The sequence below is a fragment of the Columba livia genome, chromosome 1 (assembly GCF_036013475.1).
Source record: "Columba livia isolate bColLiv1 breed racing homer chromosome 1, bColLiv1.pat.W.v2, whole genome shotgun sequence".
In the NCBI taxonomy this organism is placed as follows: domain Eukaryota; kingdom Metazoa; phylum Chordata; class Aves; order Columbiformes; family Columbidae; genus Columba; species Columba livia.
In genome coordinates this window covers 122674213-122685628 of record NC_088602.1, presented here as the reverse complement: position 1 = coordinate 122685628, position 11416 = coordinate 122674213, and positions in this window count along the sequence as shown.

Here is an 11416-nt window from a genome sequence, read left to right as displayed (position 1 = left end):
CAATAGCAGAAAATTCAGGCAGCCACTAGCTAACAAACCCAGAACTTTGTTTCATTCAAGAGCACCATAGCAGCCTCTACTGTCATTACTTCCAGGCAGGTCTCTCTCACAGCATGTCCTCAAGCCTCTCAAATTCAGAGCCATTTAAAACACAGTATTTTGTGTTTAGAATACACCAGAATTAAGACGTGAAGACCAAGTTTCATTTCTGTAATTTCTGAATAATTTCACAACACCTTAGCTCAGTGCTGCTAGCCACTGTTCAGTTCTCTTTTTTTCTGCAGATAGAGGGAAAACAAAAGCTGCCACAAATACTGATCATCAGGCCTCTTCCCTTCAGGAAGGACTTTTACCATGACAGTGAAAACCAGGTCAGCAAGGAGCAAGTTCATGATTCTATCCAGTACAGTCACCAGCTTGCTGAGCTATACTTGTAGGTTTTGCGCCAATACCTCACCACAAACAAGCCCCAGTAAGTCTTTCTTTCTAGCTCTAAAAATGACAAAAGAGGCTCCCTCTAGCATTAATTTTTTCCCCTGGCCATTATTGCTGTTACCACATCAATTCTGGTAAGCAGACTGACCAGACACCTGAGAGACCAGTGAGCAGGAAGAAGCACAAGGTGTCCAGCTCTCACAGGCCATGCTGGTGGCTACACGGGCATGCGGAAAAGTTCTAACCACCCACTGCTTTTTCCCCAGTCAATTTTCAATTCATACAAACCACGTGGGATCAGATTTTATATCACCTGAAATGAGACTTGTGCCATAGGACAGGATTGTTTGAAAGTTCAGGCAATGGTTGTTCTTTACTCCGTTATTTTTATCCATGCCATCAGATGTTGGTATAAAACATTACAGAAATAACCCTTATACCCCTCTTGATGAGTGGGTCTCATCCACTTTCACCAACCTTCTCTGCCCCATGGCAGATGAGACACCAGAAGATCAAACAAAGGGTCCTTCTGCTGGAGAAAGAGCTCTCTCCACTTAAACAGGGCATCTTCTAATTAAATTCAAAGTAAGCCCAAATAAATGCCTTGCTCTGCTCTCAAAGAGAGAAAGAACTTGACCTAAATTGCTGCTTAATTTTTGTATTACACTCCCATCATTCATTGCCATTGACAAGTCAGCTGTGATTAATCATACATGATTGCATAAATCAAGACACTCCACAAAATAATAATTAGTATATTAGCACATACATATAACTTTGCATTCTCAGAAACACTTTACAAACATTAACCAATCAGTGTTTCTTAAACTTCTTTCCCCTGCATCTCACCTAGCTCCCTCCTTTTGATTTCCCCTTCTCTCTTGCTGAGCTCTTGCTTGTTGCAGGGAAGCTTCTTCCTCTCCCAGCTATAAAAAAAATCTCTATGCTACCCTTTCAAACCACACCCTTCTCCCCCACTTGCTCCCTTGTCTTCTCTTTTCTGCTTTACACCCTCAGGCATCCTTGTTCCAATTAAAAAAACCCAGCTGGAGCAGCTGAAAGCAGCCTAAGTACCCTAATGAACAGTGAGATGTAGCAAAAGAGATATTCACAGCTTTACAACGAGGTGAGCAACACAGAGGAAAGGGAATATTAATGACAGAAAATAGGGTAAAGTATGTTTGCCTAAAAGTGAGGCCAGCAGAGAGCTATGGAAAATAAAGAATTAGGAGAAAAGAGGAAAAGAACTGTTCACATTAATGTTTGCCTTTTCTTATCATGAAGGATTCAGATGTGGTGAGCTCTCTTATTGCAAGCTGCCCATGGAGACACAGCACCATGTAAACCGTAGCGAAGACCAGAAGCTGTTGTTGACAGACATTTAAAACACACAAATTCAACAGCTCAGGTTTCATTCTCTACAAATTTCCAGATATCCACAGAACAGAAATGAGATATGGACAAAATTCAATTTGCATTGAAGAAAGAAGAAAAGGAAATTGTAAAATAAACACCAAAGATTCAAATAAGTCATTTTTTTTTCTGTTCAGCATGATATTCTGAAAAAGTTACAAGAACAGAAATTTCAAGGAGAGATAAGAATCATTTAATTTGAAGGCAATGCATGCAAAAATCAGATTGCTACAACTTTATTAATAAATTTGAAAGTAACCATTTAGAAGTTCCTAGGAATGAGAAACGTGAAGGTCTCAAAAAGCCTAGCAAGCAAAATTAAAAGGAACCTCTCCTGCACCAGCTCAAGTTTCACAACCTGATGGAAGCGATTGTAAAACAAAATAAAGATCCATTGAGAAAGAAAGCTCAGCTGGTGATATCAGATGCCCAGTGTCTCCAAGGAAGTTCAGAAGAAGTGGATCACTCTTAGTTTCCTGCTTGTTTTTGCTGCAGCCATTCCACACATCCAGGTGCACTGGGGTCATGCACAAAGTCCAGCGTGGACTGTATATGCACAACTGGCTTTTTTTAAGATAATTTCAGTGTTGCTGTGAGGTGTTTAAGACTGACCAGACATCCAAGGTGAAAATTCGCTTACTTTCATACTACGTGATTTTGATATTCAGTGTCTGGCTGTTAGGTTTGAGGTAAGGAGTCTTCCTGAAAGTGAAACCGAGTAGGGTCATTTTGGTTTTAACTTTTTTCCACAAGATACAGTACCATTTGTTGTCCTAGGATCATCTGGGAATCCAACATAGGAAACCTCTGGTTTTCCCAGGGACCCACAATATTAGTTGATGACATCCCTCTCCTCTGCTCTCTTCCTGCACCAAAAGGCAGCTGTAGCTGTTGGTCCTTCCTGGGAGGCTTTGTATGCATTACCACATTTTGGAAAACACCTTGGGGCTTGTGGAGAAGACATTCTGCAGATGCAGACAGAATAGGGAAAATAAATTTAAAAAAAAAGGCTAATATTTGTAAAGGGAAAAATAAACATTGCAAACTCATGGCTATCCATTCTTCCCAGGTGATAGAGCTGTATGCTTTGAGCCTCCAGCCTATTCAACTCTGTTCAAAACCCGCTCATTGCCTTTTTGAAGGGCTCCTCTGGTGACACTGTAAGCCCCCAGCCCACTTTGCTGTTCTCGTCCCCTGCCTTCCCAAGCAAATATTGCAACAGTGCTGGCTGGCTCTGCAGGCTTCACACATGTCCCATCCAGTTGCCCAGAGGTCCATAGCTGAGGTTCAACAAGAAGGTAGCGGGCTGCCTACTGGCATCAGGGCGGCATGTCTGAGACCTTCTCACTCTTCCACATGGGTCTTCTGGCTGGAGAAAATCTCCAAAGACACACACAGTGCATGCAGGGACTGTACCACAGAGCAGCATTTGCCTTATTTGCACAGTGTAATGCTGATTAAAAGACAAGGTGTGGGACGGTCACACTAGGAATGACTTCTGTTTTGCTGGTGATGGGAAACAAAAAAAGTATTGTGGTGAAACTGGCTCAATAAATTACATGCAGCAGACTTAATGCAGGTGTGCTTTTTTGGCTGGGGCTTTACACAGAGCAGGCAGGGGACTCAAGTAGTGACTCTGAGGCAGGGAAATTTGAGATTAGTGGTTCTGCCTTCAGCAGAAAACTGATTATTTGGAATTAACGTTAATAAATCTAGCTTTCTTTTCCTATACTTACTCCCCCTTCTCCCACTCCTTGCACAAAGAGTCCCTGCATGCTGCTGGCTGATTACAGTAGCCAACACAAAACAAACCTCTTTCCTTTTCTTTGTGTCACGTATATGGAATGATACAAAACCTTTGTGTCTCTTGCCACGGCTGACATGCCAGCCAGAGCCAGCAATCTTCACTTGGCAGGAATTTCCATGTGAAAGGAATATTTTGAAGAAAGCCTGTGGGCCGGAGCCAAGGTAAAAGCTCCTCACTCCCTCTAGCAAATGCTGCTTTTCCAGTGTGAAAGCATGAGCCACTGCCCTCCAAACCATCATACCCATGGATTTGCCCCCAGTTGGAGCCTGTCATCTTCACAGCAGGAGCAGAATGAGGGTTTTCCAGTAGGATGGGGATCACCAACAGCACAAACATTGTTTCTTCATGAAGGAAAAAAACTTCAGTCCCAGGTTTTGGCCAGCAACTTCTCTCTAATGCAGACAGTCCTTAAGCACTTTGCTCGATAGCATATAGAGAACCTTCAAGGGGAGGAAATGCCAGGATAGAGATAGGTCACTTGGCCTTGCAGGGAGAGAGGTACAATCACAGGCAGTGCCTGAAAGCTAAATCCAGGTGATTTAAAATGAGAAGCAAGGTACACATTTTTAACAGCTACCCATTGAAATGAACTGTCAGGGGGGTGAAGCTGGCTGTTTTCTGTTTTGTTTTACTTAAATTTCTCAGATCAAGACTAGATGCCCTTTCCTGTGTCAGAAGTTACTGGCGCTTGGAATAAAAGTAGAAGTGAGTGAGACTTGCTGAGCTGCAAATATCCTTGTATGGGGTGAGCACTGCAAAAGAACAAAGCTCTGTAGTGCCAGGGTTTCAGCAGGAATATTATAAATTACCAATATTGGTACTTCTACCTTTTCAACTTGAGCCATTAGTTGGATTCGGAATCTTGCCAACAATGTCCCTTAGGAGGGGCAACAGGTGATGGAGTCAGGAAAGTCTTCACACAGCTAGTCCCCAAGCACAGGAGGAATTGCAGAAGAGCAGGCAGCGACTTTACTGGTGAGGCAAAGCTCTTCAAAGTCACCTCAGCAACAAAAATCCTCTCTTGGCTTTCACTAGGAGTGTGCCATCAACATCACCCTCAGCTTTTTTGCTGCCTCTTCAGTGCATCTGATACCTGTTGCTGAAATAATCATTCAGTTATGCCCCAGGCAATTTTCATCCCCAAATTTACCTCCAGACTCCAGGCCAAAACTGCCTGGTTTTGGTCAGTAATTCTTACTGTTTCAGCCGTCCACCCCTTGAAGGATCACAGTGGCTTCCTGCTGTCCTGTGGGATGAGGAAGGGGAAGACAGAATTACACTCATCAGCTCCTGCAAGCTTCACCCACCACAACTGAGCTGTGCACACAGCAGTGACAGACAAGCTCGAGTGATGGCAGGCAGCAGGAGATGGACCATTGCTAAAAAAGACCAGCGCATTTGTTGAACTCTGCAAGCAGAAGCAAAAACTGCTAGGTGCCATTTCACCAAGCAGGTCTCTGCTAATTTCCCTGGAGGGTGGCTGTGCAAACCTCGGGATCGTCACACGGGAGATGCTTGTCTTGTGGACGAGATCCTGCAACAGGATCCATCCTGGGCAGGAGGATGTCAGCATGCTGCTCTGTGTACTGTTGCTGTCACTCTGCAGCACGTGTTATTGTGAAACTTGTCCCCGCTTGCTGGGAGCTATCCTGAGACAGGTAGAAAGCACAGGGGTCATGGAGGGCTTGGCCAATGATGCTGCAGCGGAAACAGGAGATGCCACCACATTCACCTTCCAGTGCTTTCTGCCATAACTGGGTCAAGCAACATGGCCAGAAGCGGCTTTAAGAGCTATTGCCCTTACACGGGGACTTACACACATTACCATTTCTTGCCCTTCTTATTTATGGCGTAAAAGTTTGTTTAATCAATAAGCGTAGGTGGCAGATGCTGTAATTGCACTGCAGATGAGATTTATCGTTCCATACACTAATTGCAATAAATACGCGTTTACCATAAGACCCAGGGGGAGGAACATTGCAGACCCCCCCCTCCCCGGCAATGCATCGCTCTGCAGCTGCACCGCATCCCTTCGCGTCGCCCCTTAAGGCTCGGGCTCTGCTAGGTTCAACCCCGCAGGGCTGCGGGGACACGGGGAGCTGGAGCCACCTTCCTCGCGGCAGCGGGCAGGGACACGCCGCTCCGCTCGCTGCCCATCGCCGCCCGCCCGCCCGCCGCCACCGCGGGGCAACAGCGCCGCGCCGCGCCCGCCAAGCGCACTGCGCCGGTGCGGGTGGCGAGAGGGGACTGGGGTACAGCCCGCTGCTCCTAAATCCTCTCCCGCTCAGCCTTTTGGGGGGATCGCTGACTGCCACAGGGCGGAACCCCAGGTTCCAGTATAAGCTGGGGAATGACCTATTAGAGAGCAGGGTAGGGGAAAGGGACCTGGGGGTCCTGGTGGACAGCAGGGTGACCAGAGCCAGCACTGTGCCCTTGTGACCAGGAAGGCCAATGGCATCCTGGGGTGTATTAGAAGAGGGGTGGTTAGTAGGTCCAGAGAGGTTCTCCTTCCCCTCTACTCTGCCCTGGTGAGACCACATCTGGAATATTGTGTCCAGTTCTGGGCCCCTCAGTTCAAGAAGGACAGGGAACTGCTGGAGAGAGTCCAGCACAGGGCAATAAAGACGATTAAGGGAGTGGAGCATTTCCCTTATGAGGAAAGGCTGAGGGAGCTGGGTCTCTTCAGAGAAGAGGAGATTGAGGAATGACCTCATTAATGTTTATAGATATGTAAAGAGTGAGTGTCAGGAGGATGGAGCCAGGCTCTTCTCGGTGACAACCAATGATAGGACAAGGGGCAAAGGATACAAACTAGAACACAGGAGATTCCACTTGAATATGAGAAGAAACTTCTTCACAGTAAGGGTAACGGAACCCTGGAAAAGGCTGTCCAGGGAGGTTGTGGAGTCTCCTTCTCTGGACACATTCAAAACCTGCCTGGACACATTCCTGTGTAACCTCATCTGGGTGTTCCTGCTCTGACAGGGGGATTGCACTAGATGATCCTTCGAGGTCCCTTCCAATCCCCAACATTCTGTGATTCTGTGAAAGGGAAACCCAGCCGACAGCCTGCAGCTCAGTGCGGGGCTTGGAGTTGAGGTGGGAGAAAACTGAAGGGGAGCTGGGGTGCACTTGCTGCGCCCCCGCTTCACCCAGCGCCTGGCTCTGCCTCACTGTTTCACAGGGCTCCCTTCCCCACTTTCTCCTGTCGTCACTTCTTGGCTGGCTGTGGAAGTACCAAAGGTCTGGTTTGCCACGGGTTCACAGGTCTGACTGATGCCTTACTGCTGCAGTCTTTAGTCTTACGATAAACTTCAATACATCATGAAGAGCAATCAACAAGTGGGGAGGAACTTTCCTTTTTCTAACTCACCACCTGTTGAAAATGGGTTTTGGAATTACCCCTTACTGCAAGGGGCATTTCTTTTCCTGACTTTAATGTTTCAAATATAGCTTTGTTTTATTGCAAATTACACTTGTTTTATTGCAAATTACAGCTGAAAGGCTCTTTTCTGGAAAGATTCCTTTCTGTAGAGGAAATTTGGTAATTGCAAGCTTTCTTTGGGCCGTTACTTGGCCCATCCTCAAAGTAAGCTCCTGCTGGGTGGGATGACATTGTTCTGCGCTGGTGGTTATGAACTATAGATGTTAGTTCACTGGCCCTAAGAGAGATTATAGATTACCTTTAATAGGTATAATCACTTCAGTCAAGACTTCCATGCTGTCTCCTATCACTTGCGCTAAGGGACTCCTGCTTTGGGGGATTTTTCTTACTTATAAGCTAGCGCAGATGAAATATCCCATAGAGAAACACTGCTAGTACATCACATATACTGTGTTTTCTGTCTTGATGAAATTTGCCAGACAGATGACAATCACATGCAACTACACACACCCTGCTCAGGTATAACACATTACACAGACAAAGGCAAATTTCTCCGCCACAGCCCCTAGAAACACATGCCCTGTGCCTATTGATGTCATCATCCAGCCCAACTCTGCGTGGCACCAACAACTCTCACCCTCCTTCCCCAGTTAGCAGATAACCAGACATTCCTCACCTTCCCAGCTCCTCTGCATCCTATTCCCTTCACCCCAGCAGCCAACGTAATCACCAGAGGGCTCCTTATCTCTGTGATAATCTCTTGAATTGTCTTCTGTCTCCAACACCTAATCGCCCTGCCCCTCACCTACTGAGATCAGCTGCTTTCCTATTGGGAATAAGAATAAAAAATGAACTCTGGGAATAATAAAGAGTACAGAAAGCTTTCAAGTTCAAATATAAATAAATAAAAGGAAAGAGGGAGGGAGAATTGCATGCTTCTTTTGATTAATTCCCTTTCTTCCCGCCCCCAAAGACCATGCGGTAAATAAAATGAAGTACAGTCCTGACAGACACAAACCTTGACTGTCTGTTTATAGACGGCGTGAGTGCCAATATTCCAGAGGGACTGTGCAAAATGGATCTGTCAGTGAATCAGAGCACATGTTACAGAGTGTGAAGGTACATGCTTCACATTAAAAACAAATCCTTCAGAATGTGCAGAATACCCTAAATCTACATCTGCCACACTGGTTATTTCTATTACATTCTTAAAATTCATACTGAATTTTATTTTCCACATCTTGGAAGTGTTAGATCTGCAAACCAGTATTATAACGGCAGCTGTTATGAAGTTCAGCTCTGAATAAGTATGTAGCTGAATGTTGGCCGGAATTCTGAATTTTCCCTCTGAATATTTTTCCCACCATCTTTTGGAAGCTGCCTGGTTTGAGAAAACCATCACTTCTGCCTCCCGCTCCCATGATAACTGATACCTACCATGTTTCAGGATGATCAGAAAATGCCATTTTTTCCACACCTGACTCACCCCAACTCCAGTATCATCTTTTTCTTTTCCTCTTCCAGTCCTGCAACACCAAAGCCCTGTGCTGCTGCTTTTACATCTCCATTACTTTGGGCCAAAGAGCCACATTCAATACCACTGATGCCACAGTCATTAGAATGAATTTCAAGGAGCAGAAAGAAGTTTAAAATTGCCAGGCAAATGACTAAATTTGGTTTTTTTTAATCTCCTTTGTCACCATTACCACCTCTGGACAAAGGAAGCAGATTTGAGGAGAGTTTATGCTGTACAGCAATTTATAATCAAAATTTTGAGTAAGGTCTTTGATCATACCAGAACGCAGTCATCTGCATTATGAGGTAAATATAACACAAGAGAAACAAGTCCAATTATGAGATATGGTTTAGTATCAACCAATAACCATATTGACTGATTGTTGGTTTGTTGTTTTTTTTTTCATAATGAGTTACAGCTGCATTATATACAGTCGCTTGCACCAGATTGCAGCGTGATTTTCAAAGTGTCATTTTTCAGATATGAGACTTTTATAAAAGCTTTCATCACAACAAAAGCTGTTGTGAAAAAGCTATCATCCTAATAGCATACTGTCCTAAGTTCATATCTACAACAAATTGAAACATTTTAATTTTTTTTTTTAATCCGCACAAACATGAATGCAGGCTGGAGCACAGCAAAAGCCAAACCCTTTTACTGTTAAGAGCTACAGAAAATGCCAGTTTTGCTCCTTCTGATCTTGTTTTTACTTGGAGGTGGAGGAGAAGACAACTGAGCATTTCTTCCCTGGTCCTACACTTCAATGGAGCTGGAAGCTGTTGCCTTCCTCTGGTTGGTCTTTGCCAACTGAAATAGTATAAAATATTTCAGTTCAGCACTCCTGTTTTAGCTTAGTGCTCCTAACTCACAGCTTTTCCTACAGGACTTTGAAAAATCCGTTTCCTCAAAAAACAGCACAACCCTTTCCCACCCTCCAGCTGGAGATAACAGAACCAGCCAAAGGCATCAACACAACTTTGCCAGGTTTGAGCTGTGTCTCTGCAGAGTGTTCAAAGTCTTGACATGACACAAAGCCTAAAAAAGAAGAAGGAAAAAAACAAAGAAAAAACAAAACAAAAAAGTTGTTGCTATGCATTCCAAATCTTGGCTCACTCATCAATTAGAAAGTATGAAAAAAGCCACGCAGAAGTACTGCAGAATATTCTTACCCCTGGCTTCTCAAAATCAAGGTCCCTAGCACTTACTAAAGCTTTTTATATTCTATTTTTATATTGTTGCGTTTTCTCCTCAGGTGCATGTTGCAGCTGGACAGACCTCTCTGTCCCCGGTGATTCCCCAGAGCAGAGGGGACCACCCCCTTGCCCTCAGGACCGCGCTGGGTCAAGGTCCCCTCACAATTACACTGCCACTTCATTTCCTTCAAGACATTCATAGTGGTCAACACCTTGACCAAGCAGCCTGCTTCCAGGCAAAGCCTGGGTTTCTTTTGCACGCCGGCATCACCAGAAAAGCACCCATGGACTGATCTCACGTGTGCACTTTCTCCTGCCGCAGCAGCTGGGTCAGAAGGACTCCCTGCAGCAGCTTCTGACAGCGTCAGCACACTGTTTGCATGTCATACAGTCATAGAATGTCCTGAGTTGGAAGGGACCCACAAGGATCATCGAGTCCAATTCCTGTCCCTGCATATACCTTTTTGTCCCTGCTGATACCTTTGGGACAGGCATTAGCAGTTCTCCCCACACACACCAGGGACATGAAGGAAAGCCATCTAGTTCATGCTGAAAAGTTGCTTTTCTGACGTCGCCTCCCTGCATTAAGGCATTATCTGAGCACACACAGTAAGTAGCAGTCTTAGATGAATATTACACTTACATGCAAATAAACTTCTCTGTACTGCCCAGGCCACATAATTCCAAGTTCACTCTAGCATCCAAAATGGTGTTTTCCACACCAGCAGATGTCCTCCACGCAGCAGCTTCACCTTAGTGAGAAAGATCTTGCAGAATCATTGTGAATGCTGTGAGAGTGTTTACTGTCTTGGGTACATACAGAAGATATATCTAACTCATGTGCTGCTGAAGGACAGGAATGGAGGTTTTCGTTTGCTCTCAAGCCCACCCATCAAGGAAATACAAGAGGCAACAGTGCCATCAGGGACGTGCCACCAATCCCAAGTAAAAGGTCAGGAAAGGAGTTGTGTGAATAATTCTTCAGGGATAGCATGAAATTAGAAAAAGAAGGTGACTTGATCAATGGAAAATGTTATTTCTGTTGAGAAGAAAAAGGGTCACTTCTGTCTGTACATAAAATATGAGAATAAATGCATTCGGACACAACATTTGACTGAAAAACCAAGAGAGCAATCACCAGCACTACTGTAAGTGGCAGTTTACTTCCCCTTCTACTCACCTCAGGTTTTGCGATACACCTCTGGATTTAAAACTAAAAGAAGAAAACAAAAGAAAACAAACAACAACAAAAACACAAACCAAACAAACAAACAAAAAAAATAAAGAGTTTGCAATATTCGGTCTTGCACTATTCCTTGAGGACATTGCCTGGTGTGCACTCAGCAGCTGAGATACACCCCAGAGCAGCAAAGCTGGAGGATAGGAGGGTAGGCAATATGCAAGTCAATAAGAAAACCAGAGAGCAGGCCACATATATGACCAAAGGAAAGAATGAACGCAAGAAAATGAGAATTTGAAATTAAAACATACTAAATACTGTACGTTCAGGAGCACAAAGGTCATCTGATAACTTCCACCTGCAGAGATCAAGCTACGCCAGGAAAAAGTAGTTAAATAGAACTCCATTCTAGCAGCCCTTCACTTTTGGCCTGGGATCTGAAGCTGTACTTTTCTGGTCTAATTTTACATCTGTTCAAAAAATGTAA